The 20,808-nt window shown below is 38.6% G+C and overlaps 1 protein-coding gene across 1 annotated transcript in view; it reads left to right on the top strand.

Annotated features, from left to right (window-relative positions):
• The window catches only part of LOC138713584 (alkaline phosphatase-like), a 73,405-nt gene that overhangs the window by 45,670 nt on the left and 6,927 nt on the right, over positions 1 to 20,808 (top strand). The window lies entirely within an intron of this gene.

Here is a 20,808-nt window from a genome sequence, read left to right as displayed (position 1 = left end):
ATAGTATCGTTGACGATATGCAGAGTGGCGCAGATGAAAGTAGCCCGTGTAAGTATAGAGTAAATAAAGAAGAAAAATACAGAAGTAAAGTCCTGAAAAGGACCCGCCTTTTATAGAAGAAGTTGAAAGTAGCTCCTTGCAAACACAGCTGTGCACGTCTAATCATGTTCAGATACACATGCAAAGATTCCGTAGCGCGCCAGTTTTTAAACAACTATATATATTGCTCTCTTTGCCGGTTGTCCTCTACCCGGAAACTTGTCCTGAATATTTCGCGGGTTTTCTTAATCGAACGTGTTCTCACATACGTTTCCACAATTTCCACTCTTTCTTGTATCGAGTAAGTCATTTTGTAGAATGCGAACAGACACGTGTAATTCGACTGATGAAATACTGACAGGAAGAATGGCAACAATCGATTATTGCAGAAAATTGTTCACTGTTGTAGCTGTATACTCATTTCGTTATGATATAATACGACAGAATACGATAATGGGATTTCAAGCAGTCGAAATATCGCATTCGCGTTCAAACGGGAGGCGGGCTACTTTTATCTACGCCACCCCCAGTATATTGGAAATGTGACTGAGAGTTGTGGTTACTATTCACAGCGATAAATAAGAAACACAATTTGATTTTCTATAATGCATTCTTGTTTATACAAGCAATTTAAGCAGTTTCACAGTAGGCCTATAATAACGTTATACCGGTATTGCAATATAATAAATTATGCAGGTGCGTACTTTCCTTTCTACTCTCGCTGCGACCGCGACAATGCGACTTCCGACTCCCACAAGTTGTTCAAGAACAAACTTCAGAAAAGATTTACTAACAAGATTTTTAAAAACAAATTTCACTGTGGAAAAAAAAAAAAAAAAAAAAAAAAAAAAAAAAAAAAAAAAAAAAAAAAGGAAGAGAGAGAGAGAGAGAGGAAAAATGCCACACTCTAGAAATTTCCGTCCTAGGCAACTGCGTAGGTTTCCTAGGTCTAAATTCAGCACTGTGAATACCTATGGGTAGAGCGATGATTTCAAAATGTGGTCAGATAAAAGAGATAGGCTATATCCATTTTCCCCTACAGATCTCTGAAGAAATATTTATTTCCTCTATATCTCAACAATGTTTTGTAATTTATGAAAAATAGTAGGCCTAATCACTGTATGGTTAATGCAAAAAATTGAAACTATGAATTTCAGAGCCACGTAAGTCCATATTTTGGCATTATGCATAATATCATCATAATCATACTGGGAAGCCCCATAGGCTATACTAACAAAAAAAGTACCAGACAAATACATAAAGTTTATTCAAAAGAAGTAGGCTACGGGATATAAAAAAGGAATAAAACGAGTGACAAACATAGTTCCCACATTACGCAACTCATTTAGCGCTGAAGTACAGCCATAAATGGGTGGGAAAAATCCCAATAATAACAATAATTCAGCTTTTACCTACTTACTCGAAATCAACGAAAAAAAAAAATCAAAGTACAGTACATGAAATTATCCTTCTCCAAACGTACCAACATGTGCCAATGGCTCCTTCAGTTTAATCTGAATTTGATTATTTCAATTACTTTGGTTCCTTCAGTTATTTTCAGATTTTTTGGACTAGTTTTGGCTGACTTAGATTGGTTTTAGTTTCTTTAGGATAGCTTCGGTTTATTCAGGCATAGTTTTGATTTACTCGTGTTAGTTTTTAGTTTCTTTACTTTACATTTGATTTGCTTACGTTAGTTCGCGTTTCTTTAGGCTAGCCATGAATTGCTTTTTAATTACTTTAGTCTGTTTAGTTAGTAAAAAGCTTACACAATAACTAGTCAACTCTCTCGAAGGCAATGTAAATTAATTAAAATGTTTTGTCCTAATTCGTAATCATCATTTCAACCCACATCTATACAACTTCAAACTTAAACATTTTAACCAGTATGTAACTTTAAATATCTGGCAACATTCTTAAACCCAAACAAGAAAGTGAAAGAGAAAAACTATATTAGAATTGCATGAAAGAGAGCCAATATCATGCTGGGTGTTCATTTCAAAGTGTGTCATGACGTCACTGTTGTTGGGTCACCGATTTGAAGAGAGTTTCAGCTTATATGTTACAGAAGTTGCCTATTATTTAAGGCGTTCTTCAATCTGAACTTGAGAACGTGTACGGTATAACTTGAACGTCGTAGCAACAGATGGCGGTCTGTACGGCTGTGTGCTACCATAACCTCTTTCGAACGGTGTTTTACGCCGGCAAGTCGTACGCAGGGTATTTGTTATCTTCGGTTGCGTACGGTAACATTCCACAACACAAATCAAATGCTCCGTGTCCATGTTGACCGTCGAAGTTAATGTCAACAAATACCTAAGTAATCGTCTTAACCCTCTCCCCATATCCCGACAGTACGTATTTCCAAACAGTTCACATTCCTGCAACTACCGGCGTTACAGTACGTATCGGTACGTACTCTTCAGAATGAACGCCGTACTTGCTAGGCAACTTCTCTGCCTCTTAGGTTATACACCTCTGCGGAAGTGTAGGAAGATTGAATTGATTGAATTCTCTAGGCTCATCGGCTAGCCACATGACGGCATACAGCGAGCCATGACACATTTTGAACTGAACACCTAGTAGTCTACTCATACTGAAAAAGGGTAAAGAACTGTCTTGCTTTCAGAACTACAGACACGATCTCTTTAATCAGTAACTTAGCTAAGACTCGCTGTTCTGCAGTTGGTTCCCAAACAAAATATCAACAATGTGAGTTGGTTCCCCATGTTCAAATATCATCAACGTGAGTTGGTTCCCCATGTTCAAATATCATCAACGTGAGTTGGTTCCCCATGTTCAAATATCATCAACGTGAGTTGGTTCCCCATGTTCAAATATCTAAGGCTGTGATTTTGTAGCAGGCTGTGTGGGACATGGATGTTAATCGAATGTAGGTTCCATCTTGCACAATCTTGGTGGAGGAAAATTCAGTCCTTAGGTTTGAGTGCGGAATTTAAAAGTAAGGAATCTGAAATTGGTCAGCTTCTAAAAACTATATTCGGACTGCCTTTATTGGCTCCTCAAGAAGTTGAAGCTGTTTTGTTGTTAATGGCTGTCAAACCTATAGACGATCGATTGGACCAGTTCTTTGATTACCTCCTCCATACTTACATTACACCAACAAGTGAGCATCCACCTCCAATATGGGCTAAGTTTACTCCTTCCTTAGAGCGAACAACCAGCGAAATTGTTGTCAATCTTTTCACAATAAACTTAATGCGCACTTTTGTGCTCCACACCCAAATATATTTGTACTTGCAGATGCTCTGAAGGAGGTTCAGTGCGATACTTTCATTAAGCTTAGGAGTAAAAGTAAATGTAGGCCTAAGATAATGCAACAAAACGAAACTTTTGTGAAATATTGGATGGAAAAGCTTTCTGATGGCAGTGTAAGTAGATATGCATTCCTGCGACACGTTTGTTTCAAATTTTTACAGTACAGAAATAAAATTGTGAAGTTATTCGACGCAGCGTGTCCGCCAAGCACAAAACATTTTTAACATACCTAGCCTACTACTGTAGACAGTAGTTGACAGTCCTAAGTCTGTATAAAATGGGAAGGGAAATGTTTTCTGTCTTGATCTAGCGCGGGAACCAATTGCAGTACACAGGAGAAATCAACCTGGAACCAACTCGACTATAGCTCTGGGAAGAACTGGGAACTAATTCACAGATTTGGGAACCAATTCCAGTACAGCCCTAAGACTAGGCCTATGGAAAGAATGGTCAACAGAAGACAAAACTGGTTTCTGGAAACCTCTGATATTATAGCAAATGAAGAAACAGGTTTTCGAATTTATAGGTCCACAAGTCAACATGTCACGAAGATTAGCCAACATATGAAGAATGATATGGAGGGGAGAAATATATTAACAGCAGTATTTGTCGACTTGAATAGTGCCTATGACACAATATGGGCTGGAGCTAAAATTGTCTCGAGCTGGTATTAGAACTAGTAGCCTATGCTAAAGTTATATGGACAGCATCTTTCCTTCTTTAAATATTCTGCATAGTGAAGTACAGGAACACGAGAAAACATTACAATATTGTAATGAAGCATGCACGAATGAACATAAAAATATGACCATAAAATACTTCAACCATCTGACACAAACTTTAAATGATTTGGCTATATTTGTCGTATTTATCAAACGAAAGGTCACTCATATATCGCATACAATATAAGGAACTAAGAAAAAGCAAAAGTGATCTGCAAATTAATCCATAAGTAAGCTTCATTTTTTATTTGAAATAGCGTAGAGTTATAATGGTCTCCTCAATAACAAAGAACATTCTTTCCAAAGATAGCTTCAGATACAAGCCTTTGTTTTTTATTATAATTTTACCAGTTTATAAATATGGTTTCATTGACTTTTAACATGGATTCAGATTATAAACTCAATGTAAATATTCAATTCAAATAGTGCTATCTGAAGAGGAAACATAAATCGACGGGAGGGAATAGAGTACGAGACATAGCCTAAAGAAAATTGAATTTATGAAAAACAGAGCATTAAACACAAAATAAAGATGTCTTCATTTAAGTTGCATTCATGCGAAGTAGTATTCTGAACCATAAATGCATTTTTGAGCTCTGTAATATAATTTTCAATTTATACAGAGCGATCCAAAAGTCGCGCACATTAAAATTATAGTGTCTACATTGAGTAGTGCAGTTGGAAAATGCTATCGGCTACCGCTAGATAGCATCATGGGTATTAACAGAAAAAAAACCAAGACGTCATTGTGATGTGTATGTATACACTGACGCTTGCAGTAATCCTTTGTTTATTGCTCGACAAACATGTCGTTTTCCCAAGAGTAACGAGTTTTCATTGTTGAACATTATTTTTCCAGTCGTTCTTATGCACGTGTGGCAGTGCCTAACAATTCGACCATAACGAGATTAATCGCCCGTTTTAGGGAATGTGGATCAGCGCTTCTTGACAATGATGAACGTGATTGTTGGTTCCAGCAGTGCCACATGTCACACATCTAATAAAACCATGCAGTTTTTGCGCGAGTTTTTTGGTGAGCGCATCATTTATCAAGGATTATGTCCCCATGTTCCCCCGATTTGACGTCCCCAGATTTCTTTCTGTGGGGTTATCTTAAAGGAAGGATAGAGCCTATACAAAAACAGGCCGCACACTCTGAAGGCACTAACGTATTTCTTTATAACATCATTCGACTTCTTTACTGATGTGGAATATTAAAAATATAGGCTAACTCTGATATATACCCTTCGGATTTAAATATTTACTACTTCAAAACTTAGTTTTTATGAGAATCACTTAACAGGAAAGACAAAGTAACATAAAAAGCCTTATTAAAATTAATATCTTTAATCTTGTCTTGTTTGAAGAAAGACAGCTATTCTTGGTATGACAGAAATACCATTTTGAAGTTTGAATTAGGTTCACTCAACCTAGAAAATCAAAAGAAAAAATTTGTTGAATTCATGTTAACTTTCAAATCACGTGAATTTCTTAGAGATACATAGTATGTAATACAAAGAAGCATAAATTACGAATTTTACATCTTCCCGTGTGAGAGAAAGCAATGGATCAATATTTAAAAAAGTGAGAGTTGGACTTCATCCACTGCTCATGATAAATGGAAGAAATAAAACGTCCATTGCTCATCTTTATAATGAATTTTAAATGTTGGCTAGTCTGTTTGTCTTTAACTTTTCATTATTTGTTTTCTATGATAGAGTTAGGATCTATGTCAAGATCGGAATTGATTTCTCTCGTGATGGAGTCAATTCGTAGAAGAAAATTTTTGACACCAAAACTTCGATTTCGATACCATTAACAGCATCAGTAAGATAGAGTTACAGAATACGAATATCTCACACAGCGTGATTTCTAGATGTCTCCTGTCATAATATTAACAGTCAGTGGTTTCTCATAGTGGAGACAGGTTGAATTCTATTAATATTATTGGATTATGCTTTCCGAAGAACTATTGATAAGTTACTTTCGTCAATAATATATTATTTACCATTAGCAAGGTCACTATGCAGAAAAGAATGGGAAGTACACTATACCTCACTTCTTTCCGAGAATAGTACGCCCTATCATAAGAATACACAGGTAATGGTGAATATGTGCCATGATAGATGTAATAAAAGACGCAGAAATTCCTCAGGAAACTATTAAAATCTAAACTTAATTTACTCGTGGAAACGGCCGTGGTAGCTCAGTGTTAGCATGCCGGACTTATAAGCCAGGGCCCGGTTTCAAATCTCTGACGATTCATCCCGAATTTATAACCTATATTAAGCAAGCCGTGGTCCAAGCAACATAGGTTTTTTTCAGGTACTCCAGTTTTCCCCTGTCAAGCAATTCTCCATCATAATCATAATTCATTTACAGTACATGGACACAACCCATTAACGCTGATTGGTCTATTTATAGACCTTTGCACACTCGACTACATTATATATTTTTTAATGACGCAACATGAATTCAATATTAATGATCATTAGTAGGACCCGGACTTTTTTCTGAGCAGTGAAGACGATCGGTTATAAATAAGTACATTCTTCAAGAAATATGTTAGATCTACTGAGGTTTTAGAGGTAATTGAAATGCATTTTTCTATGTTTTCCAGATTAATTTAGATTCAGTTTAATGTTATTTTCTTCACGTCACAGATTTTTATAGGTCGTTTTCACGTTGTTTATGGTTACATTTTCATTTTTACGTATTTTTTTATAGTTGAAGTAGTCATCTGTATCTCTAAGACAGCATCGTTCTTGGGCTAGCCGATATCCATCTACAGTGCTCATGTGTTTATTAGCTGCATCAAATTTTATCTGTAGCAGTTTTAACCTTTCTTGATCCCAATGATGCGTGAAAGAAAGGAAAATGAGCGGCTACGGAGCTGCTGAATACTTATTTTATTATTGCATAACAATTGCTCTAGCATAGTGTTGCGCATGATTAGGTTCTCTCCGGAGCAGTTGTTCGCGCACTTTCATTCAAAGACCTCCTGTTACCTCCGATTGATGCCGCGCAGGTTGTACATGTGCTGTGGCGCAGATATTTTCCGCTGAGCATTCCTTTATTCGAATCATGTACTGGTTCAAATCCGAGTATTTCTTTAATAATTGTGTAATTTTTGTTTATTTTCTCATTTTTTTACTCTCTCCCTCTCTTTCTCCCTCTCTCTCTCTCTCTCTCTCTCTCTCTCTCTCTCTCTCTCTTTGCTTGAAGTACTACTTTAGCCGACAGATTTTTTTCTACGTTTGAAATTCATAGCATTTATGGAAGAGCGTATCAGTTTTATGTTATTAATCAAATTAATGTCATTAAATTCAATTATTACGAAATCTACAACAAAAGTAAAGTTTTCATTAGCTAATGTAAACAATTATAGTTCTCGTAGAAACATTCGTTTATTCACAAATAGTTACTCTCAATTAGTCTAATCGATTGAGTTTAACGTAAAACATATTAAATGGAATTTCAGAATGGGACAGAAGAAACGTGTAGTATGAATGTGTTAAAGTTTAAAAATAATTTATTCAGGCTCATCGTTACCTTTAACTCTGGAAACCACTTTTACATAATATTCATGAATATGTTGTATTAGAATATAGTATAATAATAGGTCTAAATGTACCGTAACATAATAATAATAATAATAATAATAATAATAATAATAATAATAATAACAGTAACTTTCTGTAGTCTGTGTCTGTGCACAATAACAAAAGTCGACAACAAACAAATATTCAAAGTCTATAGAAAACCCAAAACAACAACAACAACAACACACATACACAACACAATACAAACAAGCTGCATTCCGAACAATGGTACACAGACTACTCAACATGCCAATGAACCAACATGACTACAAAGGAGAGCTAAACACAATCAAATACATAGCACAAGAAAACTTATACAACCCTGACATAATAGACGATATAATAAGAAAGACAAAACATAATCACAAAAAGCATAAGAATATAACACAAACACAAGAACACAAAAAATACATCACACTTGCATACTTACTTACAAATGACTTTTAAGGAACCCGCAGGTTCATTGCCGCCCTCACATAAGCCCGCCATCGGTCCCTATTCTGTGCAAGATTAATCCACTCTTTATCATCAAATCCCACCTCCCCCAAATCCATTTTAATATTATCCTCCCATCTACGTCTCGACCTCCCCAAAGGTCTTTTCCCCTCCGGTCTCTCAACTAACACTCTATATGCCATGTATTGTGGGTCCCTTTCACCACGGCATGGCGCGTCCTCAGGTTGTGGATAGAGGAGACAGCCTCCAGATATGGAGGGTAGCTGCGAGTATATTGAATAAGCAGTTGTGGACAGCCAATAATGAGTGGTCCTCCACCTTGGGGGTTGGGCGAAGGGCTAACAACTCATCACCGTAAAAAAAACAGCTTGTTACATCTCATTAACATACGAAAACAAAAACACACACGAGATTGCAACCTCATTCAAGAAATTAAATTACAACATCGCATACAGAACAAAAAATACTCTACAAAAGCATCTCAACACACAAACAACACAAACAAACAAATACAACCACACAGGCGTATACAAACTCAAATGCAACACCTGCAACAACTTCTACATAGGACAGACTGGCAGATCATTTCAAACACGTTACAAAGAACACATCACAGCCATAACGAAACTACAAAACACTTCCACGTATGCAGAACACATCATAAATGCTAACCATACCTACAGAGACATCAACACAAATATGGAACTTCTACATATTCAACCAAAAAGTCAGAAACTAAACACACTAGAACAATACGAATGGCAGACACACAAAAACACATCCAAATGAAATTCTCAGCACACAACTCAATTTCAGAACACACACACTCTTTGACTCACACTCTTTGACTACACAAACACACCCCACAGGAAACACAAACAAAAGGCGCCAAGACCAGCAACAATCAGTTCTGAAGTTGGCCAATAAGAGGCTGAAACATGTTAACGAGGTTATGTAAAATTTAACACGAGAAAGACGAATAATACGTTTCCCGAAGTGATATAGTGTTAAAAGTTGTGTAATCAAGATGTATAATGTGAAAAGCTTCATTCATTTTAACGATAATGCTGAAGCTAATGATCAGAAGCAAGCTAAAGGTTTCAAAGTGAGGGCCACTTATTTCTATGCTGAATGCTTTCTTCTAACAATTCTTTACTATTCGGAACATCTTCCCATATCTTAGATGATAGTAAAATATTATGGTCACAACACATTGAAACAATTTATTCGAGGTAAATAAATTCGATCTAGTTACAAGCTGTGGGCTCTATGTGGTTCTAACGGATACTGCTATAAGTTTGACTTCTGCTGTGGTAAAAACGCGGCTGGAAGTGACGTCAATAATAAGCATGACTTAGCCTTAGACAGCAGAGTTGTGCTTAATATGCTGGATTGCATTGTACATCCTCGGATTCACGACATGTACGAGTTGTGCTTAATATGCTGGATTGCATTGTACATCTCGGATTTACGACATGTACGAGTTGTGCTTAATATGCTGGATTTCATTGTACATCCTCGGATTCACAACATGTACGAGTTGTGCTTAATATGCTGGATTGCATTGTACATCCTCGGATTCACGACATGTACGAGTTGTGCTTAATACGCTGGATTGCATTGTACATCCTCGGATTCACGACATGTACGAGCTGTGCTTAATACGCTGGATTGCATTGTACATCCTCGGATTCACAACATGTACGAGTTGTACTAAATATGCTGGATTGCATTGTACATCCCCGGATTTACAACATGTACGAGGTGTGCTTAATATGCTGGATTGCATTGTACATCCTCGGATTCACGACATGTACGAGTTGTACTTAATATGCTGGATTGCATTGTACATCCTCGGATTCACGACATGTACGAGTTGTGCTTAATATGCTGGATTGCATTGTACATCCTCGGATTTACCACATGTACGAGTTGTGCTTAATATGCTGGGTTGCGTTGTACATCTTCGGATTCATTACATGTACTTTGATAATTTTTTTACAAGTAGAAATCTTTTGCGTCACCTTCAGGATATTGGTTTCTTGGCTACATGATCTGTGAGAGAAAACAGAATGGACGGCTGTCCTCTTGAGGTTACGTAATTACTGCAAAAACGAGTTCGAGGATCCTATGATTATACATTTTTGACACTAATGGTGAAATTCTGTGTGATAATAGATGTGTAACTGTAGGATCAAATTTTGATTTAGTGGAGTTAGTGTCTTCTGCAAGCAGGTGCAACAAAAGTTAAATGTGCAGGAACATTGGTCATAAAGAACTGCAGTAAGTACATAGGTAGAATTGACCACCATGATTGGTCAGCAGAGAAATATGCCACTTCAATCCGTGGAAAAAAGTGGTACTGAGCTCTCTTTGCCAAAATGCTGGAAATGGGTAGAGTAAATTGTTCGATTATTTGCAAATACATACATGGACGAGACTTCCTGGACTTTCATGAATTCGACAATGCTTGGCTGTCCATTATCTCAAGATGTTTTCGAACCGCAAGAGAATGGAGCACCCTACTTCATCATTTCGAGGAGTGCAATTTGATATGAAGTTTGATGGTAGAGGTCACTTCATAGCAAAACAGTCCTCTCAGGGACACTGCCGAATGGAAGGGTGTAAAGGCAGAGCAGTAATATTCTACAAGAAGTGTGATATAGAAGCCGTTCCACAGTAGTTCAATCATGAACTTGGATGCACTGTGAACGAAAACGCGTATACTCCGAAAGATTTCACGGCCGTCCCCACGTAATCTGCGCGAGGTGGCAAGGCCATGCTTCAACTACGGTGGAACGACTTTTAACTCTCTGTCTAGGATACTCTGAGTCTTACCACACTCGATAAAAGCATAGTCCTAAAATAAATGTATTTCATTATTGCCTTAGCATTGAATTCTTGCTTCTAAATTAAAACTGACATAAATAAATTTACTTACATTTGTGTAAACTTTTCTGGTTATAATATTAAATACGCAAAAAATTCTTGAATGTCAATGAATACGCAGATATCATAAGTGCCCAGTGGTTCATTTAGTGACCTGTTGATTTCAGCTACTTTGATGCACGGTGGAAGAAACAAAATATATTTTTGGCATTCATTCATTCATAGTGTTCTGCCCAAGGGCAGGTCTTTCACTGCAAATCCAGCATTCTCCAGTCTTTCCTAGTTTCTACCTTCCTCTTTGTCTCCTCATATGATCCATATATCTTAATGTCAACTATCATCTGATATCTTCTTCTGCCACGAACTCTTCTCCCGTTCACCATTCCTTCCAGTGCATCCTTCAGAAGGCAGTTTCCTCTCAACCAATGACATAGCCAATTCCTTTTTCTCTTTCTGATCAGTTTCAGCATTATTCTTTCTTCACCCACTCTTTCCAACACAGCTTCGTTTCTTATTCTGTCTTTCCATTTCACACGTTCCATCCTTCTCCATAGCCACATTTCAAATGCTTCTAGTCGTTTCTCTTCACTCTTCGTAATGTCCATGTTTCTGCCCATAAAATGTTACACTGCACACAAAGTACTTCACTAGTCTCTTCTTTAGTCTCTTTCATACTCTCTGAAAGTAAATAAAGTGTGGTATCCTGCACTTAGAAACACTAACACAAAACAGGTCTACACCGCGGTCCGCAACCAAATCACTGAAACCACCAGCGCGCACCGCACTGGCAACAACAAAACCCCCGCGCGGACCGCACTGACAACAGCGAGTCAAACCCAGTTCCCCCTATAAATCAGGATGCACTATCCCTCAAAATTAATGATTATTCACATCGAATTCGGGCCCTAACAGAATTCAATCGTCCCCTTGTACAGATCAATGGAGTCATCAAAGAGCCAATTGGCTGGTCTCCTGATCTGAGAAAAATCAACAAAGAGCCAATTGGCTATTGCCGTTAAGATTAATCCCTATGCGTCCGATTCTTCAAACAGCCAAACTGGCCATTACCGTTTCGTGCCTAGACTTCTATGACTCTTCCTCCTAGTTGGTACCATCGCGTCTCTCCTCCGGATCAGGTCACTGTACTTCTGCCCCTCCTCCCCCCGTATGTTGTAGCTAATCAGTTACGTCCATTTTCGGCTTATCCACTGGAAATTTCTAGCGCTCCTTGACTGGGGCGGCGAAACCCGAAGTGAGACAAGTGGCCAAGAGGCTTGGAGCTCACATATTAAGTTTTTCACAGCCCCTACTCCCCCCCCTTGCAAGGACGTGTTTTCACGTATCTTTAAAGTTTCTCCTCCCACTTCCCCCCCTCTTTCATTCATTCATTCCTCTTACAGGTCTACGGAGTGAAGAGTCAATTGACTAATCTCCGGATCTGACAGAAACCATCAAAAAGCCAATTAGCTAATACCGTTATGATGATTAAATAACTTGAGCTAACACATCGTCCCCAATATTTCCGTTTTGCTGATCGATGGAGTTGTAATAGAGCCAATTGGCTTGTCTACATCCATCGAATCAAGTCATTTTACCTAAGAGCCAACTGGCTAGTCTCTGAAATTGAGACATCTCATCCTGCCTAAGGTTTTTCCGAGGTTTTCCTAAGGCGTTAAGACCTGCATTCACTTCCCCAGACATTGATGACGGCTCAAAATTAATGATTATTCACATCGAACTCGGGCCCTAACAGAATTCAATCGTCCCCTTGTACAGATCAATGGAGTCATCAAAGAGCCAAATGGCTGGTCTCCTGATCTGAGAAAAATCATCAAAGAGTCAATTGGCTATTGCCGTTGAGATTAATCCCTACGCGTTCGAATCTTCAAACAGCCAAACTGGCTATTACCGTTTCGTGCCTAGACTTCTATCACTCCTCCTCCTAGTTGGTACCATCGCGTCTCTCCTCCGGATCAGGTCGCTGTACTTCTGCCCCTTCTCCCCCCCCGTACGTTGTAGCTAATCAGTTACGTCCATTTTCAGCTTACTCACTGGAAATTTCTAGCGCTCCTTCCACTGGGGCGGCGAAACCCGAAGTGAGACAAGTGGCCAAGAGGCTTGGAGCTCACATATTCAGTTTTTCACAGCCCCAAGTCCCCCCTTGCAAGGACGTGTTTTCACGTACATTTAAAGTTTCTCCTCCCACTTCCCCCCTCATTCATTCATTCATTCATTCATTCATTCATTCATTCATTCAGCGGAGTTCATCTCCTCCGGATCAGGTCGCTGTACTTCTGCCCCTCTTCTCCCCCCCCGTACGTTGTAGCTAATCAGTTACGTCCATTTTCAGCTTACTCACTGGAAATTTCTAGCGCTCCTTCACTGGGGCGGCGAAACCCGAAGTGAGACAAGTGGCCAAGAGGCTTGGAGCTCACATATTCAGTTTTTCACAGCCCCAAGTCCCCCCTTGCAAGGACGTGTTTTCACGTACATTTAAAGTTTCTCCTCCCACTTCCCCCCTCATTCATTCATTCATTCATTCATTCATTCATTCATTCATTCATTCAGCGGAGTTCATCTCCTCCGGATCAGGTCGCTGTACTTTGCCCCTCTTCCCCCCACCGTACGTTGTAGCTAATCAGTTACGTCCATTTTCGGCTTACCCACTGGAAATTTCTAGCGCTCCTTCACCGGGGCGGCGAAACCCGAAGTGAGACAAGTGGCCAAGAGGCTTGGAGCTCACATATTCAGTTTTTCACAGCCCCAAGTCCCCCCTTGCAAGGACGTGTTTTCACGTACATTTAAAGTTTCTCCTCCCACTTCCCCCCTCATTCATTCATTTATTCATTCATTCATTCATTCATTCATTCATTCATTCAGCGGAGTTCATCTCCTCCGGATCAGGTCGCTGTACTTCTGCCCCTCTTCCCCCCCACCGTACGTTGTAGCTAATCAGTTACGTCCATTTTCGGCTTACCCACTGGAAATTTCTAGCGCTCCTTCACTGGGGCGGCGAAACCCGAAGTGAGACAAGTGGCCAAGAGGCTTGGAGCTCACATATTCAGTTTTTCACAGCCCCAAGTCCCCCCTTGCAAGGACGTGTTTTCACGTACATTTAAAGTTTCTCCTCCCACTTCCCCCCTCATTCATTCATTCATTCATTCATTCATTCATTCATTCATTCAGCGGAGTTCACCTCCTCCGGATCAGGTCGCTGTACTTTGCCCCTCTTCCCCCCACCGTACGTTGTAGCTAATCAGTTACGTCCATTTTCGGCTTACCCACTGGAAATTTCTAGCGCTCCTTCACTGGGGCGGCGAAACCCGAAGTGAGACAAGTGGCCAAGAGGCTTGGAGCTCACATATTCAGTTTTTCACAGCCCCAAGTCCCCCTTTGCAAGGACGTGTTTTCACGTACATTTAAAGTTTCTCCTCCCACTTCCCCCCTCATTCATTCATTTATTCATTCATTCATTCATTCATTCATTCATTCATTCATTCATTCATTCATTCAGCGGAGTTCATCTCCTCCGGATCAGGTCGCTGTACTTCTGCCCCTCTTCCCCCCCACCGTACGTTGTAGCTAATCAGTTACGTCCATTTTCGGCTTACCCACTGGAAATTTCTAGCGCTCCTTCACTGGGGCGGCGAAACCCGAAGTGAGACAAGTGGCCAAAAGGCTTGGAGCTCACATATTCAGTTTTTCACAGCCCCAAGTCCCCCCTTGCAAGGACGTGTTTTCACGTACATTTAAAGTTTCTCCTCCCACTTCCTCCCTCATTCATTCATTCATTCATTCATTCATTCATTCATTCATTCAGCGGAGTTCATCTCCTCCGGATCAGGTCGCTGTACTTCTGCCCCTCTTCCCCCCCACCGTACGTTGTAGCTAATCAGTTACGTCCATTTTCGGCTTACCCACTGGAAATTTCTAGCGCTCCTTCACTGGGGCGGCGAAACCCGAAGTGAGACAAGTGGCCAAGAGGCTTGGAGCTCACATATTCAGTTTTTCACAGCCCCAAGTCCCACCTTGCAAGGACGTGTTTTCACGTACATTTAAAGTTTCTCCTCCCACTTCCCCCCTCATTCATTCATTCATTCATTCATTCATTCATTCATTCATTCATTCATTCATTCATTCATTCAGCGGAGTTCATCTCCTCCGGATCAGGTCGCTGTACTTTGCCCCTCTTCCCCCCACCGTACGTTGTAGCTAATCAGTTACGTCCATTTTCGGCTTACCCACTGGAAATTTCTAGCGCTCCTTCACTGGGGCGGCGAAACCCGAAGTGAGACAAGTGGCCAAGAGACTTGGAGCTCACATATTCAGTTTTTCACAGCCCCAAGTCCCCCCTTGCAAGGACGTGTTTTCACGTACCTTTTAAAGTTTCTCCTCCCATTTCCCCTCTCTCATTCATTCACCATCCATCGAATCACACAGTCATTTTACCTGAGAGCCAACTGGCTAGTCTCTGAAATTGAGACATCTCATCCTACCTAAGGTTTTTCCGTGGTTTTCCTAAGACGTTAATACAAATGTAGGGATGAGCCCTAAAAGAAATGGGCCACGGACCTGCATTCACTTCCCCAGACATTAGTGACGGCTCAAAATTAATGATTATTCACTTCGAACTCGGGGTGTAACAGAATTTAATCGTCCCCTTTTACAGATCAATGGAGTCATCAAAGAACCAATTGGCTGGTTTCTTGATCTGAGAAAAATCATCAAAGAGTCAATTGGCTATTACCGTTAAGATGATTAACCCCTACGCGTTCGAATCTTAAAACAGCCAAATTGGCGTTTCTAACTCCTCCGGATCAGGTCGCTGTACTTCTCCCCCTCCCCCCGTATGTTGTAGCTAATCGGTTACGTACATTATCGGCTTTCCCCCTCGAAATTTCTAGCGCTCCTTCACTGGGGCGTCGGAACCCGAAGTGCGACAAGTGGCCAAGAGGCTTGGAGCTCACATATTCAATTTTTCACAGCCCCAACTCCCCCCTTGCAAGGACGTGTTTTCACGTACCTTTAAAGTTTCTCCTCCCACTTCCCCTCTCATTCATTCAAGTCTCTGTGAGTTCAAGTGTCAGTGAGCCCTGAGAAAAATCATCAAAGAGCCAATTGGCTATTACCGTTAATATTATTAATTCCTACGCGTTCGACTCTTCAAACAGCCAAATTGGTTATTACCTTTTCATTGCCTAGACTTCTACCACTTCTCCTCCTAGTTGGTACCATCGGGTTTCTAACTTCTCCGGATCAGCTCGCTGTACTTCTCCCTTTTCCCCCAACCGTATGTTGTAGCTAATAAGTTACATCCATTTCCGACTTTCCCCCTCGAAATTTTCTAGAGCTCCTTCACTGGGGCGCCGAAACCCTAAGTGAGACAAGTGGCCAACAGGCTTGGAGCTCACATATTCAGTTTTCCTCAGCTCCAACTCCCTTGCAAGAACGTGTTTTCATACCTTTAAAGTTTCTCCTCCCATTTCCCCTCTCATTCATTCATTCCAATCGTAGCACCAGTTGTCCCTGGCACGCTGAAGAGAATACTACGCCCCAGAGTGCCTCGCCACTGATGATATCTGCCGCAGTTGTAGACGAAACGTCTGGTCGTAACCTTGCCAGTAGATCACGGCCTTTTAGCCCTGAAAACTCTAACCTCAATTTCGAAATTGTGCTTTCAAATTAGTGTACTTTACCAAGAGGACCGATCTTCGTAATTATTAATAATGATATTTACCTCTGATTGACACTCTGGCTGACATGTGTTATCAGTAAAGATAGGAATTTACCCAAATCTAAAAAAAAAAAAAAAAAAAAAAAAAAAAAAAAAAAAAAAAAAAAAAAAATAAGATAAAAATAAAAATAAAAAAAATTTAACAAACTTAAAATGATAGTTATTATAAAACCAACACCAATTTAAAAATAACAAAAATTATAATTGACCTGCCCACTGATTGAGTTTTGAAGGGCCGCGGTATTTTGACCGCGCAAAGGTAGCATAATCACAGAGACTACTCTCGGCTCCACAAGTAAACAACCCTGGCCTCATACCACTTCTACACAGATGACAGTGATTGACAGGCCAGTTAGGGGAGGTAAACTTGCTAAAACTTTCAGCTGTTGCCATGTTTGCGCTTGGCTTGACTCTTTAAATGTATTTTCTTTTGCAACTGGTTGGATTCTTTCAAAAATGGAAAATTCACAACACAGCATTCTCGGCGGTCTTCTGGCGGTATCTTTGTCCACAGTTTCACTAATTGGGGGAGCGTGTCAGTCAGATTTATGGCTTTCTGAACCCAACCCTGCAACGAAGGTTTTTTACTTGTGAAACCAAGAGTACTAGGTTAGGTATGCATAAAGTGCTTGTTGTTGAAAGAGAGAGTGAGTGGCTGGTGCATGGGTACAGGTTAAGGAACTATGCCATGGTATAGGCAGGATGAGGGTGTAGCTTTATGTGGTTAACCAACCAACGAATCACAGTGCAATGTAAACAAAACAGTTGAGGGGTCCACTGCAAAAGGGACCTATGCCACAAAATTCTGATCAGTGAAATTTCAAGTTTTTTAGGCACTTCCTACCATCTATTGCTCATTTTCCTAAACTATATACGTAGATGTGGCAGTGCACGAGCCAATGCCTGAGCATTCTGATTAATTCTAGGATACGACCCTTTTCGTAACAGACTTATTTTTCTCACCTTACGGTTAATGTGACATAGCTCCCTCTTGCAGCGGACCTCTCAATTGCCGGAGCGCAACACTGAACTTATCCCCATTCCATTGCTGCGATACACATTTCAGTTGTAACCTGGCCATAACTCAGGCTTCATGACGTAACGACAGCCTAAGCACAACTAACCTAATATCCTCATGATGTGGTATAAATTCCTACCTTTAATTATCAGGCAATATGCCTACATTTCACTTGACGATATGTGCATGGACTTCGGTCAAACCAGTACAACTAGTGCAGTAATTTATCTTACGAGAAATATACTGAATCCATTTGAAAATGGTGAATTAATTAAAACCATAGTTTTTATCTTAGCAAGGCTTTCGATATTACTGATCATGAAATATTAAATTCAATGTTAAATTTTTTAGCGCAGATATAGAATTATCCTTATTTTCTTCATAGTTATTTGAATGTAAGCAGTGTGTTGTTGTTAGTAACAATAAAGCTAATGTAATGAATTTCAATATGGAGTTCCACAAAGTTCAGTGCTCAGATCAATTTTGTTTTTTATAGCCATTAATGATATTGGTTTTAACATTCACTCTGACGTAGTGTTTTATGCTGATGACAACACGATATTGAATTGTAATAATACCTCCCAGTTGCTTGAAAATAAAACACTGACTTATATTGCAGAAGTTAAAAAAGGGTTGAATCTAATGGTTTATTCTTAAATGAAAATAAAACAGAACCATTAACATTTAATTTACAACTTTGCTCAACGAATCGTTCATATAACATGTTTGGAATTATGGTTGACACAAAACTAACTTCGGAATATAGCGAGGATTTAAGTATTAAGTAATCCAGGATTTTATTTCTTTTAAAAATTTAAAATGATTTTACCATTAAAATATATTGAGACCGCCTATTACGTCTATTTTAACAGCATTTTAAAATATTGTATCTTATTATGGGACAACAGCACCCATGTAATCAATATTTTCAAATTACAGAAAAATTCTATCAGGACTATCACTAATTCTCATTATCCTCTGTTTATTAATGAGAAGATATGAACAGTTACAAGTTTATATATATTTCAAATTATTAATATATTTTAAACAAAATTTTAATAATTAAACTTTTGGGAAAGATCGTCATGATCGTTACACTACTAGACAAATAAGTATGTTTCATCAATCGAAATATCGACTAACAAAAACCAGCGAAAATTTTGAAATAATGGCAGTAAAAGTGCCTAATAAAATACTCAAATACTTCTTTACTCTAAGCAGTGATGAATTTATAAATGTTATCTCTAGTGTCGTATTAGTAAGTTTTTTATGAAAAATAACTACAATTTAACTCTGATTTTTAATATTTATTATTCTATTTAACAAGATCTATTACTCTATTTCAATGTATAAAGCTGTTATGGAAATAAATAAATACATAAATAAATAAATAAATAAATAAACAAATAAATAAATATACATCTAATGACTGGTTAGTGTAATATGTTACTATACAGCGATATATGCAATGTACGGGAAAGGAACTGGCCACTCTATTTATTTTGTAGCCTACATGTTTTGAATACTGAACGCAAAGTATCGTCCTGTTTAGCGTTGAATGTTTCTGTGAATGGTACACCGGATTTAGAAGTTCGTAAGATGTTATAAAATGTTTGAAAAAAAAAAAGTATTTCCTCAAAATAGAACATACTTCCTTAATCAAAATGGAGATACAAATAAGGAATACACAATTAACAAGTCACAAGATTAACATATCCCCTGATTGAGATTCTGGCTGATATGTACATCTATTATCAGGCAGTACATCTCACTTGACAATATGTGTTGGAGGAAGAACAATTGTTTGTATGCATCTGAAGTCTGACTAGTGTAATATGTAGCTAGTCGGCGATGTATGCAATGGAGAGGAAAAGGAACTGGCCACTCTACCCTATTATCGCCTGCTCTAGTTGCCTCATAAGTGGTGTCTTCTTGATATCACTTGCGAGGTTCAGGCCTGTCTTCGGACAGTTGACTAAACAACAACAACAATAACAAGATTAACAAAATTGCAAAGTCAAAATGTCCTCTACTAAGAAAAGCATAGATCAAGCATTCAGCATCTTCATTAGAAGGAGTTTTTCCAACCGTAATACAGAAACCAGATGAATCGTCTCTCACGGCTTTGCTTTTTCATTCCATTGTTTTCTAAGTTTATTGGAAGGTGGGATTTTCCATCCCCCTACAGATAATGAAACTGAAAACCACGATGGAATACTAATAATATTAGTATTTCATATTTGTGACACACTGATGTTGTAAGTCATAACCTCAAAACATAACACAATTTAACAACGAAATCAACATACATTGCTAGAAACATAGATTATTTCTCTTTAAGAATATACTGTATAATTTATCATTAATATTTCTAACATTGAGGAATAACATTTTATATTCAAGAAAAGAACTTACCGCCAAAATTTTCACTTTCCTCGAAAACGTAATAATGATGAAGCTTCAACAGATCAGCTTTTAACTGCAAAATAGCACATTACCGCGCAAGAGAGTATCAGTGCGTAGTAATTGGAAAGCTTCCGCTGGAATACAACTCATCTCAGGTCGTATTCTATCACACTACTCTTATTTTATTTGGAAAACATATTATATGTCTTTCACGTGTTAAATTTTATGTTACCTTGTTAACATGTTTCGGCCTGCTATTGGCCATCATCAAAACTTATTTTATATTTGTACTCCCATTTCATATTCGTAACAGTTCATCTATTATTATTATTATTATTATTATTATTATTATTATTATTATTATTATTATTATTATTATTATTATTATTATTATTTCCCACGTCTGGTTACATTTTTACAATTTGCATGGCGTTTCTTATTCGCTGTTTTCTCCATTGCTTACACAGATTCATAAAGTTTAATCCAATGTTTTTGTAGTTACTCTATCTAAGTGTTTCACAAAATAATCATGTTATTTATTTGTAAGCTGAATATTTTTATTGTATTTTTCCTAGCTTTGTAGTTCTGAGCGATTTACATATTTAACTCGAGACTCATACAGGACTTGTTCTTTGACATACAGTAGGCACATGTTAAGTCTGA

The sequence above is a fragment of the Periplaneta americana genome, chromosome 14 (assembly GCF_040183065.1).
Source record: "Periplaneta americana isolate PAMFEO1 chromosome 14, P.americana_PAMFEO1_priV1, whole genome shotgun sequence".
Lineage (NCBI taxonomy): Eukaryota > Metazoa > Arthropoda > Insecta > Blattodea > Blattidae > Periplaneta > Periplaneta americana.
Note: the sequence above shows the minus strand (reverse complement) of the source record. Positions and strands in the feature narration are given on the sequence as shown.